The sequence below is a fragment of the Mercenaria mercenaria genome, chromosome 2, assembly GCF_021730395.1.
Source record: "Mercenaria mercenaria strain notata chromosome 2, MADL_Memer_1, whole genome shotgun sequence".
In the NCBI taxonomy this organism is placed as follows: Eukaryota; Metazoa; Mollusca; class Bivalvia; order Venerida; family Veneridae; genus Mercenaria; species Mercenaria mercenaria.
Genome location: NC_069362.1, coordinates 61,412,955 through 61,434,972, shown reverse-complemented (window position 1 = coordinate 61,434,972; position 22,018 = coordinate 61,412,955). Strand labels below are relative to the sequence as shown.

The 22,018-nt window shown below is 34.8% G+C and overlaps 1 pseudogene; it reads right to left on the bottom strand.

Moving 5' to 3' along the window:
- LOC123564062 (transmembrane channel-like protein 7) overlaps positions 1-22,018 on the bottom strand; it is an 86,243-nt pseudogene that overhangs the window by 39,639 nt on the left and 24,586 nt on the right.

Here is a 22,018-nt window from a genome sequence, read left to right as displayed (position 1 = left end):
GTTGTGTCATTATTTATTTTATTTTGTGGGGTTTAGACGTCTGCACCAAAAAAATATTAGGTCATTTGATGACTTTACAGCGTTGATGGTGGATGCAATGACCCCAAATACCCCTCTGAGGCACCCCCTTATTTCATCATCCGCGGGCACCTGGGTTAGAACCAACCGAACTTCCGTAGCAGCTTGATTGCTTCCTTACTTAAAGATTCAATGCCCCAAGTGAGGCTTCAACCAAATCAATGAGGGCAAGTGATTTTGAAGTCCTCAAACCTTAACACACTGGCCTTGGAGGGCCCCATGTGGTGTTCTTATTTAAGTGTTTGTACCAAACCTTATCAAATGAATTCATCCACAATAATCAAATGTGGGAAAGTTGTCTGTTACATGTGGAGGGATAACTTTGTCTTTGAAAATACTTTCTGGAGACTCTGAGCACTTATTATATTAATTGTAAGTCTGTTTTAAATTATTTGTTTCTTATTTATAATATTCAATGTGGAGAAGTGACTGTTAATTGTGGTGGTTATCTTTCGTTTGGGGTGTTCAACCACCATGGTTTAACAGTATTTCAATTAGTATACGGTGGCAGTTAACTTAACCAGTGTTCCTGGGTTCTTCCGGTACCAGTACAAACTCACAGCTGCTCCAAAGTATCTGCCAACTTCCCCACATTAAATCTGAGGTGGAGGACTAAGATTGTCAGACACAATGTCTTAAAGCAAATTGCCAATGAGACACACACCTTTCCAAGGATCATACCTGAGAACACGAGACCTGTAGATCTGCGCTCTCCCTACTGAGCTAGGTGGGTGGACTACTTGTGGTGGAAATAAGTTGCCTTTGAAATATATTCTGAGACACTGTGATATTCAATGAGCACCGTTATATGTAACTGAAATTCTGTTTAAAACAGTGTCTACCCCCCAATACAAAAACCTAATCTAGGCAAACACATTTACAGAATGAGCTTCCAGCATGCAATTTGTACAAAATATGTTCTCTCATGAGAATTTTGGTTACAAATATATATAATAACAGGCTCTGAGGCTGTCATACAAAATTTTCTGAAACGTAAATATGACGATAATGAGTTATCTTCGTAACGCACAATGCCAAAATAAACCGGAAAGCAACACTGCCAATAGCTTGCAATATACAACAATAGCATTTATAAGCAAAACAAGTGAATTGTCCTATTCCCTTTCATCATGTCAACTAGTAATGTTATTAATGTATTTAACAGGAGTTTAGTATGAGCTTTCAAATCTCTTGTTTCCGGGTTTTTATTGATGTTGTACTGGTGAAATCATTTAATTTCACTGTCATTTTCTTCTATAACTTCTATTTCTTGATGGCTTAAAATTAATCTATTATCAAAGACTTAGAGAAACGGAAAGGAATTTTCTCTATCTTGTACATACTGTGTTTCTGTTTATTCACAAAACATTGAAATCCATGAAATTGTGTCCCCACATTTATTACGTTTTAGACTGACTTAATTTCTAAATTGAAACTGGTTGATTATTTCATTTTGGGACAATGTTCTCATTTAGTATTCAATAGGAGTGTTCCTGAAAATTTTAATGACTGCATAGCGAACAGTGCAGACCATGATCAGGTCTGCACAATGTGAGCAGCTGATCTTGGTTTGCAATCAGGTACGCAAAGGCAGAAAGAATCACTTGCCGGCCTGCAGGCTGAAGGGTATATAAACTTACTGTTCCTTGTAGAAAGTCTAGGACTTTTTCAAAAGTTGATTCCTGACTGAACAGTTCCTCACTGTAGTCGATGTAATTTTCACTGCAGTTTGACAGCCTGACCATGGAACTCAGACAAGCTGGCGTTCACAGTCTCCTTGAATGGCTTTGACCCTAGGGCAAGGTAGGGTATGGTCGATCAAGCGCACACCATCACCAGCATCAAGAACAGGTTGAGGAACATCAGCCAACGTATAAAACGAAAGAAGCTCATTACAGCTGTACCAAACTTCCCTGAAAATAAGTGTTACACTAAAATGAATATAAAATATTGACAGTGCTAAGATCATGCAATTTGAATAATAGTAAAAGAAGTAAATGCCTTTTTTGAGCTAACAATTGATGCCTGATATTAAATCTAATTAACTTTTAAAGCTAAATACAATGTATCTGTTTATGAGATAATACGTTATTGTTCATTTTATAGCGATTATCAGGATAATCAGTCCAAACTGGCTGTTTCTGTTTGACCAATGGGTAAGTCTACATTCTGGGGACTGATTCTCCAGCTTTGAAGCTGGTTTCCTTATTCATTTCTACAGTGAAGAATTTTATAATGTCTATGAGATGCTTGATTTAGCTTAAATCATTGTCTGGTAACATTCAATGATGTAGGATGAATGAAAATACTACACATGGAAATCTGACTAACTATATATGTTCATAGGAATTTAGACTTACAAAGTCTGTTGAGATCAAGTAATATTTCTTTCTTCATAATGACACTGATAATTTCTAAGAAAACCCTTTCCTCTCTAGGCTCATCTCAACAGAGTCAGAGATAAAGAGATATTGTTTGTTTTATTCAGAAAGTGGCTATCTAGAGAGGTTTAATGGCAGAGAATATATTTAAAGGGACTCTAACGACTGATGGCCAGTCTAATAGGAATTCACTACAGAGTATATATGAGCATACTATATAGACTATGTCATAAACAAACATTCTAAAAATTTGATGGCGGGGGATATATCATTTTCTATCAGATTAAGAACAAGCATTATTTAGTTCATTACATCTTAAGAAATTAAATGACACTATGTAAACTGCCCTATGTCCTGTCATTTACTGAATGATTTTCTGGAGCGATACAGGGTACTCTATACTAACTGACAAGCAATTGGTACACTGGTATTTCCTGGTAAATACAGACATTTGACAAATGGGAATGGTACATCACTGGAATCAGATCCAACACATCGGTGGAGGTCAACAAGAAAATGATTTATCAGACTACACCATGCATATTTACTAGAATCAGGTCTATGTTTAGAACTACAAATACCTGTCTGGAAGCCAAGACCACAGGCAAGTTTTATATAAAATCAATGCCACCAGAAATAGTAACATACTGACAATTGTTCATTTCAAAAAGCACGTGTTTTTATTGTTTCGAAGCTTCATCTTTTTTTCATTAACCAAATGTCAGACTGAAATAAATATGTGGAGTACCATTTATTACTATGAAATCAACATATGGCCCTTACTTACCCTCTATAACCTTGAAGGATGTCACCCAGAGGCTAAACCGTGAAAAAAACTCCCGCATTCTCCTGTTAAACTTATCCACTTTCTGAAAAAATCAGAATCGACGTCACAGTATTTACGTCTTTCCATACAAAATGTAATTAATAGTTTAATTTAAGAATCAAATCACTCCAACATGCAAATCGTGTTCAAGTAGAAAGAAACAATTTTGTCGTGAAGTTAAAATTTGGTCTCCGGTTATTGTCTGCATCCATAATAAGGCTGCTTTCAGTAAGAGCTTTCCCGTCAATGTCTTAAAACTAAGATAATTTTTCTTTTAGGTATCCAAATTAAGGGAATTAGGATATTGATATTTCCGGAGACTAGTTTTAAATGTTTGATGTTCAGTACAGTTATGTGCCAACTATTCTCAATGCTACGTTCAAACAGTTGCTGCAGTTCTGAGCATCCATCAATATTTTTTAATCCAGCTACCACAATTTTATGACCACTTCCAGTAATCCAACCAATACTAGACAAGTAGCTGAAAACTTTCACACTTCATGTTTTGTGTGGATGAAGAGAATTGATCATGTAGGATACTCTAATATGATAGGCAACCTGGGAACCTAACAACCTACTTATTCATGGGATATTCCTACTATTTCTCAGAAAAAGGATAAATGGAAAAAGTTGTATTTCTTTTCAGGAAGTTTTCAAGCACTGCAGTAGATACAAATTCCCCAAAGGGTTCAGGCTAAGAATGAATTGCACCATATTTGAATTCACGCCAATCATATTATAAAATTAGGTAATGCCTAACTGATGGAAACAGCAGATTATCTTTGGTTGTATTGACCAGTATAAAATCTCCTTTCCATGGAAGAGAGGGATCCTGGTGTCTTCAAAATGACCAAGGAGAAAATTGGTGGGCAGACAGAAGAAGGAAATTTGTAGGCAAGATAGGAGGAGGGAATAAGTTGCCAGATAAGAAGAGGGAACTAGCAGGCAGATAGGAGAAGGGAATTAGAAGGCAGATAGGAGGAGGGAATAAGAAGGCAGATAGGAGGAGGGAATAAGAAGGCAGATAGGAGGGAATAAGTGAGCAGATAAGAAGAGGGAACTAGCAGGCAGGTAGGAGAAGGGAATTAGAAGGCAGATAGGAGGATGGAATAAGAAGGCAGATAGGAGGAGGGAATAAGTGGGCAGATAAGAAGAGGGAACTAGCAGGCAGATAGGAGGAGGGAATTAAAAGGCAGATAGGAGGAGGGAATAAGAAGGCAGATAGGAGGAGGGAATAAGTTGCCAGATAAGAAGAGGGAACTAGCAGGTAGATAGGAGGGAATTAGAAGGCAGATAGGAGAAGGGAATTAGAAGGCAGATAGGAGGAGGGAATAAGTGGGCAGATAGGAGGGAATATGTTGGTAGATAGGAGGGAATAAGTGGGCAGATAAGATGGAATAAGTTAGCAGATAAGAGGAGAGAATTAGTTGACAAGATAGGAGGGAATTAGTAGGCAGGCAGGAGGAGGGAATAAGTATGCAGATAGGGGGAGGGAATAAGTGGGCAGATAAGATGGAATAAGTTAGCAGATAAGAGGAGGGAATTAGTTGGCAAATAGGAGGAGGGAATAAGAGGATGGAACTAGCAGGCAGATAGGAGGGAATTAGTGGGTAGATTGGAAGTGGGAATTGGTAGGCAGATAGGAAGGAATTGGTAGGAAAACAGGAGGGAATAAGTTGGCAGATAAGAGAAGGGAACTAGTGGGCAGATAGGAGGGAATTGGTAGGAAAATAGGAGGGAATAAGTTGGCAGATAAGAGGAGGGAACTAGTGGGCAGATGGGAGGGAATTGGTAGGAAAATAGGAGGGATTAAGTTGGCAGAAAAGAGGAGGGAACTAATGGGCAGATAAGAGGGGATAATTGGTAGACACATAGGAGGAGGAAATTAGTGGGCAGACAGAAGAAGGGAAATACCCAGGGCTGTAAGATCTACAAAGTCCAGTACTTATTGCTGGGTAGAACTTTAAAGATTGGAAAGTACACTCTAATGACAATTGGCAATTTCTGTGTGATTATTTTTTTCTTCTATGCTGCTGACCATTCTGTAGTGGTCAACATAGCAAATACAATCATACAGCTTTCAATATTAGCTGAGGAATGCTGAAATCACAAAACAGTGAATATATAATAAAACGGAAATTACTTGTTGTCATCATAGGTCCACTACATTAATTTAAAACTAGAGCTATCACAAGAGGTAATTAATAAGACCATACGTTGCTTTGATACAGGGAAGGGTGTTGGACCTAGAGACCTGGGACAGTTACACTATATATATGTTGTCTTGACAAGGTAAATTACTGAAGCCAGTTTAATGACAATCTTTTCAAAAGGTTAGCAGGTTTGTTGCAGACACAAAATAAAGCTATTTGACCTTTGACTTCCAAGCATGACCTTGACCTTGGACTTATCTTCTGCGGTGATAGGATCTGATACATTATGCTGATAAGGTTAACAACTTTTGATAGTTTTTGGAAAACCTTTCCAGCAACCATTAAAGGTATAGGGTGTGTTTGTAAGATTAAATGAACTAGTTGACCTTTAGCCAAGAAGTGTGGCCTTGACCTGGGACCCAGTTGACATCAGTTCTGCAGGCTACATGCCATCTTGAAGATATACACAAATGATGCTATATTCATGAAAATCCTGCCAGCAGTTTAGAAGATACACTACAGACAGGATATTAAGCTATCTGATTTTGTCCGCTGAAGTGTGACTTTGATCTGGAACTTTAGTATGAGCGCATGAACCTCTGCATGCCCTTTTACATATGGGGTTAACTTTTTATGCTAGTTCTATGAAAATCGTGCCACCAGGAAAAAAATATTGTGCAGACATAAAATATAGCTATTTGGGTGACCTTGACCTTGAACCTCTGCACACAGTCTTGATGAGGTAAACAATTAATGCTAATTATACACAAGTTTTATAAAAATCTTTCTAGCAAATTAAGAAGATATGGAGCAGACACAACATAAAACCATCTGGTCTTAGACTTCCAAGTGTGATGTTGACCTTGGACCTTGTGACATAGGTCATGCATATAGCTCATTGTATTGTGATTATGAACATTTAAATAGTTGTTTAAAAATCCACAGAAAGGTTTTTGAGATACAATTTTGGACAAAAAGACAAACAGAGTGACCATCAACCAATGAGTATATGTGACTTAAGTCTTGTTATCTAGTGGTGTAAAAACACTTGATTCCAGAAACACTGCAAAAGATAATTTCAATTCCAAACACTGAAACATGTTTTTCTGAGATTGTGAAGCCATTTGGTTGAAATAAGTAATTTTCAATACCTCACTAAAATGAAGCTTGAAATTAAACAGCCTGTTAAAATGTTTAAAATGCATAATAAAATAATTATACAGTCATTATATGTTTATTGCCTACTCAAAGTTGGAAATTTAATGTAAGTGATAGTTTCATGCTTTTATATGAGCCGTGCCATGAGAACCAACATAGTGGCTTTGCGCCAGGCGGGATCCAGACCAGCCTGGGATCCCGCGCAAGGTATGGTCAGGGTCATGCTGTTCGCTAACTGTTTATATATTTGCTATAGGCTTTGAAAGCAAACCTGCATGGATCCTGACAGACTGCGCGGGTGCTCAGGCTGGTCTGGATCATGTGGTCGCAAAGCCAAGTGGTTGGTTTTATCATGGCGCGGCTGATTTATTATCCATGCTAACAATAAGAATGCCAGGTACACAATGCTTTAGATATTATTAACTGTTTGCTTTTTGATCTTTATTAGACAAAAGGCTAAGTCGAATCATTTATTATTATATTTAATGTTTACTACAGCATTAAGTTTTCTATCCTGCTGTTGGCATTTAATGTTACTAACTACATAACCATTCTGGTATTTGCTTATTTTGTTTCTAAAGACACTAACACTGTCATGATAATTCAAATAGAAGGCATTGTGTACTTGTTCTCGGTTTCTGATTCATGTGGAGAAGTTGGCAGGTACTTACAGGGAACTTGTTACTACTGGTACAGAACCAAGGAGCAATGGTTAATAGAACTTAACTGCCCGCCGTAACATAAATAAAATAGTGCTAAAAAATGGTGCTGAAACCCAACTGACACTTTATTTTCTTCATTTTGAATATCGTATTTTTGTAGATTTTTATGGCTATGGTGTGTAACATTCAAAGTTATACTATCATCAATAATTTACAAAAAAAAAAGGGATTTCTTATGAAAATGTCAAGAGTGTGTGCCACACATCAGTCAGAGCTGTACCTCGAGACTCAAAGTTACATTTATGTAGCACTTAGAAATAACCATCAAGACCATCCCTCTTATTGTATTTAAAAAGCTGTCTGTTCTGGAGCACCAAGTCTGATTGTGCATAAATTCTCCAAATCAATTGTAAATGATTACCATACATCCAGCTGACCACTCTGAAATTACCCAGAAAGATTAAATAATTATCTTTTCAACCACTATGTGTACTTTTCGTTTTTTTACGAAAACCCTCCATTCAGTCATTTTTTAAATTTTTTTTCATGAAATAATTAAAACCTTCCAGTATTTTTTTGTCAAGTTATTACTTCAAAAACAAATACAAAACCTTTGGTCTTTTCCAGTCTGTAAGTTTCCTCATTTTCCTGAGTGTCGAGTCCCTAAGTAGTTCCGCGAAGTTGCTAGCACGGAGATCATCGCGTTCCTTGAGATCTTGGTATCGTTGTTTCCACGTTTTCTCGTCCATTCCATCAAACATTCTTAACTTTTTCTAGTCTTCCAAGTCATGCGACGCTCTACAGAAATGTACACATGTTTATCAACACATTTTATTAGTTCATTATATAATGTAAAATCTATTGTTACATAAATTATCTGATGGTATTTTCCTAGCAATAAATATTCTTAACTACAGATAAGTACATGTTTTTTTCATATTTCCACTTGTTTTACAGTCATATTGTTTTTATTTTAGACACTTCACTCACAAAATATTTTATTATCACACCTTTTTTTTCACTACATTTTCATGTAAAAGAAACTGAATATCTCCCAATTTATTGTGTTTTAAGTCTTCTAAAAAATTTTACGAGACTATGGGCAATGTCAAGCAACGGAACTAACACGCATCACACTAGAAAAGTAGATGCTTCACTCCTGTGTGGCTTGCCAATACTTTATCAAGCACGGGTAAATTGAGGGAGTAATTTTAGGTATATGATAGATGAGCCATTATGTAAGTACTATTTAGTATCTTCCTTATGTCTTATTATTTCTTGATTCCTAAGTACGGTATTTTGTGACTTTTTATTATCTTGTTTGTTCTGTTTATATTAATAGGGTTGATTTTGGAAAGGGTTGCAATTTAACCTTTAGCCTGCGGCGCAGCATGATTCTATCTTTTTTTTTTATTGGGGACCCGTTGCGACCTGTGACAGACCAAGGTCGCATGCACATCCGTGCAGTCTGATCATGTACAGCAACTGTTCTGCTATGCAGTCAGTAATTTTTCACGTGAACACCCTTAATATAATAAATGGTATTGCCCAAATAGAATGATGGGCCAGTCCATTTTAGAAATTTAGCAGGGTAAAGAAGTTTCAGACAACTTTCCATCTAGTCATTGATTAGGTAAAACAGTATGCTGGATCAATTGCATAATTTACACTCACTATGTATTTTGTATGGAAGAAAATAATGTTTATTTTCATATTAACAACATTGCAGCAGCAATGTCACGCGATATTTGGCAAGTGCCATTCATGTATTTGCCAGAAGTCCCAATGCGGTTTAAAATAGGATTACAATATTTTTTTTATCATTAATGCGTGTGTAAACGTAGCCAAATAATGCACATATTGAATAAAACCCCGAAGGGGTTAATGTTCAAAGTGTTTGAGTTTAAGGCACTGTTTAAACATGCATGAATACAGGGAAAAGTTAATTTAGACCTAAGTAAACATGTTTCTGCACTGATTTTGCCCTCTGGATTAAAAATTGAAATGTTTTGTTTTTTTTTAAATCAAATTTTGAATCGAAATAGGAAATGAGCTAAGAAAATGAGTGCTCACATTTACATGTTTCATTCAGAAATAAGAAAGATATCACTGATTTTGGAATATTACTGCTACTGGTTTTAGGTATTGACACACCGCTGAAAGATGGGCAAGGAAACAAGATTAATGAAAGGAGTTCAAAGATGTATGAACATTTTGGCTAAACCAATAACATTGCTTGAATTAATGATTACTGAAATTATATCCGTATAAAAATAAAAACGCACAATCCTTAAATATTTCTTAAGGTATATAACTGTAACTAGTTCCATTTTGTCTGAACAGGACACAACAGCATTAATTACTCTGTAGGCGTGATGTACAATGTCTGACTTTTTAAGATGAAACATACGTACTAAAAATATTACAGACAGATATATTCCACAAACTCAATGAAATTAAATGGTAATTAAGTACTTTGCTATCGTCTGATTAAAAATGGTGATTTTCCCATAGACTTCCATTATGTAATAGTTGTGTGTGATTCAAATTTATCAAATTAGTCTAGCAAAAAAAATCAAGTGCATGACCTTATGTTTTTCATTTTCCAAATTTTCTATTGAATAAGTATATTCTGAAGTGTTGAAAAATCAGGGTTTAACCAAATTTTACATTGTAGAAAAAAATTTAGATGTGAATGCGCAGAAATACCTTAAGAATTATTCCATGTTTCACACAAGACATAAATAAAGTACTTTTCAGGGTTATTTCAAGTGCTTGGTTTACTTTTTCAAGGACTTTTTCCCCTAACCACAGTCTGAAATCTTTGTTCCTGAAACATTTATCAACTATTTTCAAAATGGTTTTGAAGTAAAAATTTCACTCTGTGGAAACTGTGATAAAATGCTGTCTTTTCTTTCAAATTATCTTCTTTTATTTCTTTTTCTATTTTTTAATATATTCTTTTCTACAAAACTACTTGCAAACAGAACATTTTTTAATTTTTTGGTGCATTTTAAGCACAGTTAAGCACAGTTTTTTTTCAAAATTCAAGTGCATTTTTAGGTTTTTAGGGTTTTGGTCAGTTTCAAGGATTTTTCAAGGACTAGCTTCAAATTCAAACTCTGTGTCTTAAGCAGCCGGTCCATAATAACATTAACATATTGCATGTATTAAAATATGGCATGTATTAACCAGTCCTTAATTTCATTAACATCTCACATATTAATTATGTTCCTAACAGTTCCAAATTTCAACCTTACTTTAGCAGCTTTCTGCTTTAAGCAACCATACTGTGTGACTCCATTGACTGGCTGCTTAATACAGGTTTGAATGTAGGGGAAATAGTAAAAATTCATTTTGCACTCCTACATTCCTTGTGTAAATAGTATAATACTTTTTTTTGTTTACAAAATTGAGGGCAAAACTTTAGTTGCATTAAAATTTTGTTCTTTAAGCTTGCTTCCTCCAAAAATGATTTTAATTGTATACCTCTCATCAGTGACAGCTTTATCAGATACTGTTTCAAAACATCACACAACAAATTCTAATGGAAGTGCAATGGGTAATCTATCACAAGCATATATATATATCAATTTTGTTAATAGTATCTCACAATATGAAATTCATCTTTTAACATTATCTAAGAGTCTGCGGCTTAAATCTGACCATTTGTGCTGATAGTCACGGTATCTAAATTGGTACTGCAACCAAACATTTTTAACAATGCTCTTACTATTACGACTATTCATTTAAATTATACCTTCATCTTTTTCGGCTAGAAAAATAGCTGTTTGTGGCTCAAAACTATCCTTAAAGTAGTCTGCCATTCAATCTGTGCTTACCATTAACAAAAAAAAAGGGTCGTACAAATATTATATTACCACTCCTTATTGGCTAGTGTTTGGTTTGAAAAAGCAACTGCAATTAATTTAACAAAGTCTTCACTAAGTTTTACACATAAATTTTGAATAAAATGGCTATTGCTGCAGTACCTGCTGTCTTTAACTTTAAGAGAATTATGTAAGAAGATTTAATTATCTAAAATCTCATTTTAAGGCTGAAACACAAAAGTTGTTTGTTTCTTAGACATATGGTAGCAGTACAGCTGAGCGCATGTAAAGACTTTTCAGAAATTTTTTTTGCTGGGATATCGGATCCTACACAACCAAGATTGTTTCTTTTCTGGACCAATTCCTTCAATTTGATTGGCTAAAAGAAATTTTTTTAAAAGTGTGTAAAACAAATTTAGTCGGATATCTTTTGTGCTGCTCACGATGTTGGACTACTTTTTTTCATTTTTATTGATACAGCCAGTACTGTGATTTGAAAATATTTTGAAATGTACAGAAACGATTAAGTAATTAATGTCATATTTTTTTGTTTTTCACACTTGTTAAAACAACGAAACAGAAGTACACATTATACGATAACGGCTTCAGTCTTAATAAACAAGAGCTGTCTCACATAGGCATGACACATGCCCCGATGCACTTTGATTGAATGTTTGGCAATGTTATGTGTTTAGGACCTTTTGAACTTCGGACCGGGTTTTGCGACGCGACCACAGTCGTCTTCTTACTGTGGTACAACATTCCATGCCCAATACCCTTTTAAAATCCAAGCATGAATGACAAAGATATGGACCGGACACGCCCATCAATGCACTTTGTTGAAATATGACCTCTTAACGTCTAAGGTGTGGACCTTGACGTTGAGCTACGGACCTCGGGTCTTGCGCACGACACGTCGCTTACTGTGGTTACACATTTATGCCATGTTATTTGTAAAATCCATCATGGTTGACATTAGTTTAGGACCGGACTCGAATTGCTCTATCCATGAAAAAGGACCTTTAACGTCTAATTGTGACTTGACCTTTGAGCTACAGACCTGGGTCTTGCTCACGACAAGTCGTCTTACTGTGGTACACATTCATGCCAAGTTATTTGAAAATCCATCCATGGATGACAAAGATATGGAACCGGACACGCCAACTATCATGAAAAAATGACTTTAAAGTCCTAAGTGTGACCTTGACTTGAGCTACGGACCTGGGTCTTTCGGCGCGACGCATCGTCTTACTGTGGTACACATTCATGCCAACCAAAATTATTTGAAAATCCATCAATCGATGACAAAGATATGGAACGGAACGAAAATTGCGGACAGACATGACAAGAACGACAGACTGACAGACGGTTCAAAAATCTATTGGGACTCCCTTCGGGGGGGCATAAAAAGACATTTAAATACCCAGCATGCATCAGACTCTTACAGGAGCACATCAAGCTAATAGCACAATCTTGGAAAAAAATAATAAAGTATAAGTGCTTTCTCTTAAGATAACTAGCGAAATCCATAGGAAAGCAACAAGAAAATAAAATCTAAAATTTACATAAACAAAAATGATCTGCCTAACAGTGACAAATCTGTGAGAATCTTTTTTATGACAAGACCTAAGAGTAGAATACAAATCACAAGAATAGCATGGCTGTTACCTTTCATAGTTTTGGTTTTTCCTCTCCTCTGATACCGGAGACTTGGAAGTAAATGATTGTCCTCGTCATACAGCAAGTCTTCGAAATTCTCACGCTCGTGTTTCCTCCGAGAAGACGACCGACGTTTCGATGATGCCCGACGCCGTCTCATCAGTGTTTTACCGCCATCCGATTTTGGAATGTATAGAGTTGAGATATTTTCAAGGTCAATGGGAACGTCTGTAGAGTACTGACTGGCATGCTGCTTTCCTGAGCCTTCGGCCCTCCTTGCACCATCCATACTGTCCCGATACCTGTAATCAGTTAACAGAAACTAAAATTAAGATTGCCACTTATGCACTTATGATAGGAAATACAAAATTCTTAGGCAACAAAGTTCTTTTTTTTCAGATCCTTCGGTAATTAATTCTGTTTTCGCCTTCTCTGCAATAGAAGTACAAGTAACATATCCCTCCTTTATTATGCAATAACAAAACAAATACCTAGACATAAAAACAAAGTAACACAACAGCTAACAAATTACTCACAATTATTATTTTTTACACTATAAGTAATATCAATAATGAGGATCTTTCAAGTAACAATCTCCTCACAGAAGATACAATCAGTTTCTCCATGGATAAATCATTATCGTCCTTTTTTACATCAATTTTTTTTTATACATATCATAAAGAAGTATCCAATTTGTAATATGTTCTCCTGGAAAATGATTGCCGATTTCCATATTCTAGGTCAAATATTAGCATCAGCTGGAAAAAATGTAAGCATAAATATCAAAGTAACAAGATAAAAATTCAGAGATATTACCCACAGACTTTTAATTGCTCCCAAACAAGTTTCTGATTAAACCTACTGCCTACTCTTTTTTATTATTTTGTAAATTAAAGACTAATAGAATCTTTAAAAATGGCTTGTAATGAGATATATATAAGTACTCAAGAACAACTTCTCATGTTACTGGTATATGAAATGCGAGTTTCCTAAAAAAAACAGGATGTATCCAAGTACTTTATATTGAAAATTATATCTTTTAACAACCAGCTTTCTAATATATTTCTAAATTCAAATTTTATGGACACTTATAAATTTGTCAAAATTAATTCAATACTTTTTCAATGGATTTAAAGTTTTTGCTTTTTGATTAAAAACATGAGCACTGATTAGTACATGAGTAGTTCATAAGGTAAAAATCATACTAAGGTAACTTGAAATTAACTGCCTCCCTTTAATACTTGTAACAGCAGTTTCTTACAGGCCACTTCTACAAATATTCCACATAACCACAAATTCAACTGTGAACATAACATATGTGGAAGTATGTGTGAAACTGTAGATAAACAAACAAGTAAATGTAAATACATTATGTAAAACATTTTAACATGTAATCTTTAGAGGAAGTCCTAGAGTACTTAACTCTTGATACAAATACCAATTAAGGAAGTAATGAACAATGCAATTAGTGCATAGATATATCAACAATAACAACAGCCTTTAACGAGATACTACAATTCCTATCTCAGTATTTAAAAAAGATGGAAGATTGCACTATTCTTCCTCAGCGATTTTTCCTGTATCACTACAATGTACTAATTATTCTCACATTTCTTGAACTTTTAAAGCTTTAAAGGTAGTTTTCAAATCAAAATTATCAATTTTTTTTTTAAAGTTGCTTTCTCTTTACATAAAATTATGACATTTTAATCAAAGTAAATTAAAAAGGTAAATATAAAAAACTTTACTGCACATTATCCTTTTTTCTTTCTTTTTTAAAATTATTATACAATGTACATTATTTCAATGTACATGTATTATTTTCTTGACCATCTTGCAGCTTTAAAAAACTGCACATAACACTTATCCTACTCACCTTAAAATTTCTTTATAAAATATATATATATATCACTTGTGAATTTAGCCAACACACTTGATCCAAGTTCACATCATATTTAACATTCAAAACACTGACAATAAAAGGTGTATTAGTTACATTCAGTCATTATGGTTGATCTATATCCACAGCTGTTGAACATTTCATCTAAATCCATTGCAATAAAATACCAGATCTCAATAAAAACACCAAAACCTCAATAAATCTCAAAATCTCATGTAAAAATTGAGGTCAAAAGGTAAAAGATTATCTCTTTTGTGTGACTGGTCATCCAGACACAATAAGTTAATTAAATTCAACCCTAACTTCCTTACTGCCTTTTTAAAACTTAAATTATATGATTTCAAATCTGAAATGCACACCTATTCTCATTGAAAATTTATCTTCCCTTTCCTGCCCACTATTTGAATTTTATGCATGGTAGCTTAAGTGACTAAACAGGACTTAACCAAAAACAAAAAACGCAAAATTTACAAGTTTGAATTTTACACCCAACCAACTTTGGAAATACTTCAACTTATGCCAGACACCTGGTACTACAGTTAAGTATGCAGTGTCCAAATCTGGTTAAGAATATAGGGACACTGCAAACAAACTTCTTTAATATCTCTCAAATGCATTTGTGATATCATTTGTTTATGTCTTTCTGTAAAGATAAATTCAAGATTCAGTGTCGAACTTTTCTGTTTACAATATTAACAAAGCAAACTAACAATTTCAGGGCTTCAACACTACAACATGGCCATAGTATTCCAATTTTATAGCATATTTATAACATAAGTTTAGACAGTCCCAAAGCAAGATATTTTCAGTAACTCCCTCACAACTAAATGAGAAACTGATGCATTTCTATATATTTCTTAAAACAAGAGTGGCAAACTGCCATAATATACATGTGTCATTTGACTTTACTCATTGAGCAGATTAGATGTCAATTTTCTCATCTAACATGCTCCGGATTAAAATTTTAGTTTGCAAATCCGGAATTTTCGCAAACTCAGCTACCTTTTCCACTAGAGTTTTTGATTGTTTAATTAATTAATTCAAACAATACTTTGTCGGTCCAAAGTATTATATGAATGAATTAATTAATCAAAAACTCTTGGGGAAAAGGTAGCTGAGTTTGCGAAAATTCAGGATTTGCAAACTAAATCCGGAGCATGTTATCTTCAACTAATTCACAGGCTGAAAGTTCACAGTGGTAAAAACTACCCACCTGGTTATCAAACTTGGCCAAGATAATATGACTATGAACATTCTGACTATTCTCAATTTCAAGTAATAAAAAGGCTAAAACCAAAGAGCGACTGGGCGTATTCAGATGGTTATCAAATTTGTATAAAATATTATGCCCATAAACATTGGGAGCAAGTTTAGTGAACAGTAGATAAGAGCTACTCAAGTTAGAGAACAAACACTGTCTACTTTCATAATTTCTAATAATTCAAGGGCCATAACTCCTGAAACAATTAGAGGATCCAGCTGATTATTGAACTTGGCAGAGTTAGTAGGTTCATAAGTTTTTAAAATGAGACAACCTGGTTTCCAATTGGACTTAATTTAAGATGACACTCTAGAAAGCTGACAATGTTTTTGACCAAATGACCTAGTTTTGATTAAAGTTTCAAAGTTTTGACATAGATTCATAAAGACAAACATTCTGACCAGGTTTCAATTACACTGGGTAGAAAATGATACCTACCATATATATAGAGTGTCTAAAAGATTCCATGATTTGACTTCAGAACTGATTTAGACACAAGATGACAGGTAGAATGGAACACATCAATATACTGAGCTTTCATTCAGGCAAACATTTTGACTAAATTTTATAAAGATTCGCCCAGAACTGTGTTAGCAGTAAAACTGCTGGCAATGGAAGGCTGACATTTACCATTACAGTTTGACTCGAATCCTTGAAACTTGCAAATCAGCATGGTAATACAAGACATTCATTAACAAATAGCAAGAACTTATTCACATGAAATTCTATGAAGTTATATACCTTTCAAAGTTAAGTTAATTCCTTAGTAAGTCCTTTAAAAATTCTAGTTTTTATATAACTTAACTGCCAGTTTAACTGTTTTTAATCCACTTCAACTCCAAGCAAGTTTGAGTAGCTAATTCTGAAATTTTACTCTTACTTTGCATGCAAAGTTTGCATAAGACATTATACAATTTTAGAAATTATTGACTTAATAAATTTTATTTCTACAACTTACATGTGTACCAGATGCACAGTCCGATTCAAATGATTTCGAAAACGACTAAATTATCATGTAAGAGTATCAGCTAGGACAGTATCATGTAACATGATACATTTCAAAATATAAAGCGGCAAGTTATGGCAAAATGAAAACCAGAGTTTTTTGTTTATAAATTCTTTGAAGATAATGCGTATGAATACAAATCTAATGTATGACAACTAAATAATTACCACAAACTACAGTAATAACAATATTAAGTTTAATACCTTACGAATTCCAGTTCTATATATGATTTAACTGCTATTTTATACAATGCATACCGGTTATTCAGTTTTATCAAAAAAAAAAATTCAGCTTTACATTGTCAAGACATCTGAAAGCATTTTGGTTTACTGTTTTTTGAGTAACTACTGCTAAATGTCAAGGAAAATTTCTAAGTTAAAATGGGGCACTATTTTGACAATTTTGTAGTTATGTAACTTGTCATGATAGGTGAACTCATTATGCTGAATACATGTGTCAAGATTGAAAGCATTTGGCCCTGTAGTTTTAGAGACACATGCTTACATGCAAATTTTTTGTGACGCAGAAGCAGACCTTAACCTTTAGCCTGCTCGCGGCAAGTGATTCTGCCTTTGCGACCAGTGTAGACCAAGATCAGCCTGCACGATCATGGTCTGCAATGTTCGCTATTCAGCCAGTAAATTTTCAGTGAACACCCCATGGAATAATAAATGGTATTGCCCAAATTGAATGATGGACCAGTCCACTTTAGAAATTTAGCTGGCTAAAGGTTAATAAAAGGATGACAAGTAAAGCTCTACTATTTGGAACATTTTGTCGAGCTAAAATTATCTAAAACTACGTTTCTAAAACTATACTGAGAAGAGATTGACTGAGTAAGTTTGCCAGTGAATTTGTGAAAACATTTTAATTCAGAAAGGGCCTGAATTGTCCATCTGTCATCTTGTTGTATCAGAATAATTTTCATATGAAGTTTATGTGAGGGGAAAAAGTAGAACTCTAGGTTGTGTTGGGTCTATAAATTCAGTAGAATTGATCAGGTCACTTTTCAATTTAAGATGTTGTTAGAAGAAATGTTTAAATGCTGGAGTGTTTGACTCAAAACCTTAAACTCTGGTGAGCTAAAAATCAGTCTGCTCAGCAAAACATTTACAAATAAAACATAGGTATGTAGAGACAAAAACTACTGAAGCCTGGCCAAGAGGAAGAACTAGTCAGTTTTGTATATTGTATGTCATTGTCATTCATTATTCATTACAGTTAGTTAAATAGATAGACGGTTTCCTTAATAGCCTTTTTTACTGAATTAATGAATTAAAGGTAGCACTTTGTATTAGCCCTGTGAATAATTTGTCAGTCACATTGCCTTGCATGCCAAACCTCGAAGAAAAAAAGGGATCTAAAATCTATTGTACTGAAAAACCTCAGTAAAGCACCCAGTAAGACTGAAATTTTTCATCACCTCAGCGTAAAAAGTGGGTAACTGTACTGCCATTAAAAGGGGAACTTACCCACTTTTTGCACTCAGGTGAAGAAATAAGGATATTTATCGGCCAATCAGAGTTGATTTTAGGATTGATATGTTTACCAGTGAAAAATTGAAATGGTTGATGAGTTTATGGGTCCTAGTCCTTCATATTCCAAGGGATATTACTATACATACAATATGGGAACATACCAACACACACTTATGGTGGCAAATTTCTGCCAGTAGCTATTGCGATAATAATGTAAACTTTCTAGGAAATGTGTTTTTTCTAAAAAAGTTTCCGCAATAAATAATATTTTGTGAAAATAGATCTATTTTAGCGCAAAATTTCGCATTAATGCTCGAAACAGCCACAAGATGTTTGGTAGCTATCACGATAATATTCTAAACTTTCCAGGAAAGTTGTGCAATTTTTTAAAAATATTATGGCAATAATTTATTTTTTCCAGATATTTTTATTGGTTTCTGAAAATTTTTAACCTCAAAATTCCCTTACTGCAATGACACAGCTGCTAGATAGCTATAAATACTTAATAGAACATGATGATATTAATCAGTTATTGGTGCCAGATTACAGTATCTACTGCATGACGTGGTAAGTTCAGTGTTAAATTACAGGAGATCAACAGTGTTACATCGATTCAGTAGGATGCTATTTATAGATATCAAAATGGCAGCCCTGGGCATAAAATGCCTAAAAAAATATCGTCGAGATAATATGGGTGCGGGGGGGGGGGCAGGGAAATGGGGGGAAGCTTGCAATGTAGATTGTTTTGCAGTCAGCATCAACACCTGCCTATATTCCAAGTTCCAAGTCAATATCTTTAATAGTTTTCCTTATGCTCTAGACATGAAATGTGATAGCAGATTTCACCTCGCTGTGGCCTCGGCCTTTGACCTACAACCCTGGTACATGCACTCTGCCCATCGTCTCATCACCACCTACCTACATCCCAAGTTTGAAGTCAATATCTTGATTGATTAATAAGTTATGAACTACACAAAAAATAAAACAGATCTTATCTTTGAGCTCAATTTGTGACCTTGACCTTTGACCTAAAGACACTGTTGATGTGCACATCATCTTATCACCACCTACCTACATGCCATGTTTAAAGTCAATACATTGCATGGTTATTTAGTTATGCCCTGGACACAAGTTAGACCTTTCAGCCCAATTTGTGGCCTTGACCTTTGGCTTGCAGACACTGCGAAAAATATGTGCATATACGGGAGTATACGGTCCCGTATATGTCTAATATACGAATATCATATAAAAGGTATCTTTCCTGAAAGTATGATCAAAACATAGGCCTTAAACATACTTTTGGACCTTGACAATCCGTAACTTTGAATACTGACATAAACTGTTGAAACGTATTTATGCTAAGTATAAATGAACGGATCCATGTGAGAAAAACATGAATGTCCAATCAAAGAATACGGGATACCCGTATATGGAATGTTCCATATATACGGAAAAAATGTTTCCGTATCCGCCCGTATATAAGGACTATACGGAATGCGTACACTCCCGTATACGGAACCATTTTCTGCAGTGAGAGCTGGTTCAGCACTCTGTACATCGTCTTATTGCCATCTACCAATATGCCAAGTTTAAAGTCAATACCTTAAATGGTTATAAAGTTATGCACTGGACATGAATTATGACAGACACACCGACAGACGCATAATATAATATGTCTCGTTTTCCAAAATGGGTTATGGGTCAACTTTTTGTTAAAGGCAACTAGTTTCTACTGTAGATCTGACAACTCCTTGTTAAAGGCAACTAGTTTCTACTGTAGATCTGACAACTCTGTTAAAGGCAACTAGTTTCTACTGTAGATCTGACAATTCTGTTAAAGGCAACTAGCTTCTACTGTAGATCTGACAACTCTGTTAAAGGCAACTAGCTTCTACTGTAGATCTGACAACTCTGTTAAAGGCAACTGGAATACAAATTTTAAAACATTTTTATTTGCACTATGTTTTTAACTGATCACCGACTACCAGCAAAAGATTTCTTCTGTTCAAAAACTGTTAACAGAGTAAATCAAGAGACCAACTTAAATGTACATAAAAAATTGCTTGCTCAAGCATGGTTAAAGTATTATTAAGGATATAACCTTAAACATTTTCTATTCATTCTATATTGTTTACAGGACACCGTCCTACATATTGACATCAAATATTTGAATAACCACACAGCCACTTGAAAATATGATCTTTTCGTCATGTATTCATTTCACTGAGCACTTAATAACCTTTTTTCTCAACATGATAAACAGTACAGTCATGCAAAACCTTTAAATCGTGACTTCAAAAAGTTTTAGTAGTGACTAAATGTTTATTATATCTACCTGTGCTCAGCTAATAGTGGTGAATAAGACATCCTTATCAATCCCAGGTCACGAATCTCCAAACAAAATAAGAAATTTATTCAATATTTAATAATCTCCTTTTTACAATTTTCCTAGTGGGTCATACAAAATAGGCTTATATATAAGAAAGCAGCAAGAATGTAATTCAGCTGATTAAGTCCAGTACATATTTCAACACATTTATATGACTACTTATCACAACTCATGCAGTCTCCTTTTTACACCTATTATGTAGGTGATATCTGACATTTCTGACATTTATTAAAGTCACTGTGTATTCATTTTGTACATATACAACAGATCATATTTACAGATATAAATACATCTTTCCATCTGAAGGATTTTTACCATTAATAAAACATCCAACATAAAATTCTTAATACAAACATGACCTAAAAACATTATTGGTTGTTTTTATTGATAAACAATTATGGCAAATGCAGAAAAAAAGTATGTCATTAGCAAAATTACTACAAACAAGAGGACCATGATGGCCCTATATCGCTTACCTGACTCAAATGGGTGTTATTTCTTGGTAGAGGACCTCTACACAATGCTATCAGTATGCAAAATATGTAAGCTTTAGGCCTTGAGGTATAAGTCTATGTAAAACAAGTAACCCCTTGAGCTTGGCCAATTTTAACCTAAGGGGCATGATTTGAACAAACTTAGTGGAGGACCACCGCACAATGCTACATGCCAAATATCTAAGCTTCAGGGCTTGAGGTTATAGAAAAGATGATTATCAAATGTTTTCCTATATAAGTCTATGTAAAATAAGTGAGCCCGATGGTGGGACCACTTCTGACCCCAAGGGACATGACTTGGGAAAAAAGGGTAGAGGACCACTACACAATGCTACATGCCAAAACCTATCTTCAGGGCATTACAGATTTAGACAAGAAGATTTTAAAAAATTAGAAGTTTTTCCTTTTGGTTTCACAGGCAGCCAGACTTCTGCATCAAATGGAATTCTTTGAATAGATTTAGTAGAGGACCATCCAAGGAACACCTAGGCCAATTTTCATCAACTTCCACCACCTGGTTTCAGAGATGAGAAATGTTGAAGAATGGATGGAGGATGGACATTGGGAAGGATGATATACTTTGGATGACATAGACAGACGGTGGTGATCACAATATCTCAGGTGAGCTGATAGAAGCAGGGATACTGTTGGGACACAAAAAAAACAGCTACATTTAATTGGTTTTATTGATTATGATTCTGGCAAAAATTATTGGCAAGTCAATCAACAGTAATGGAAGAAAG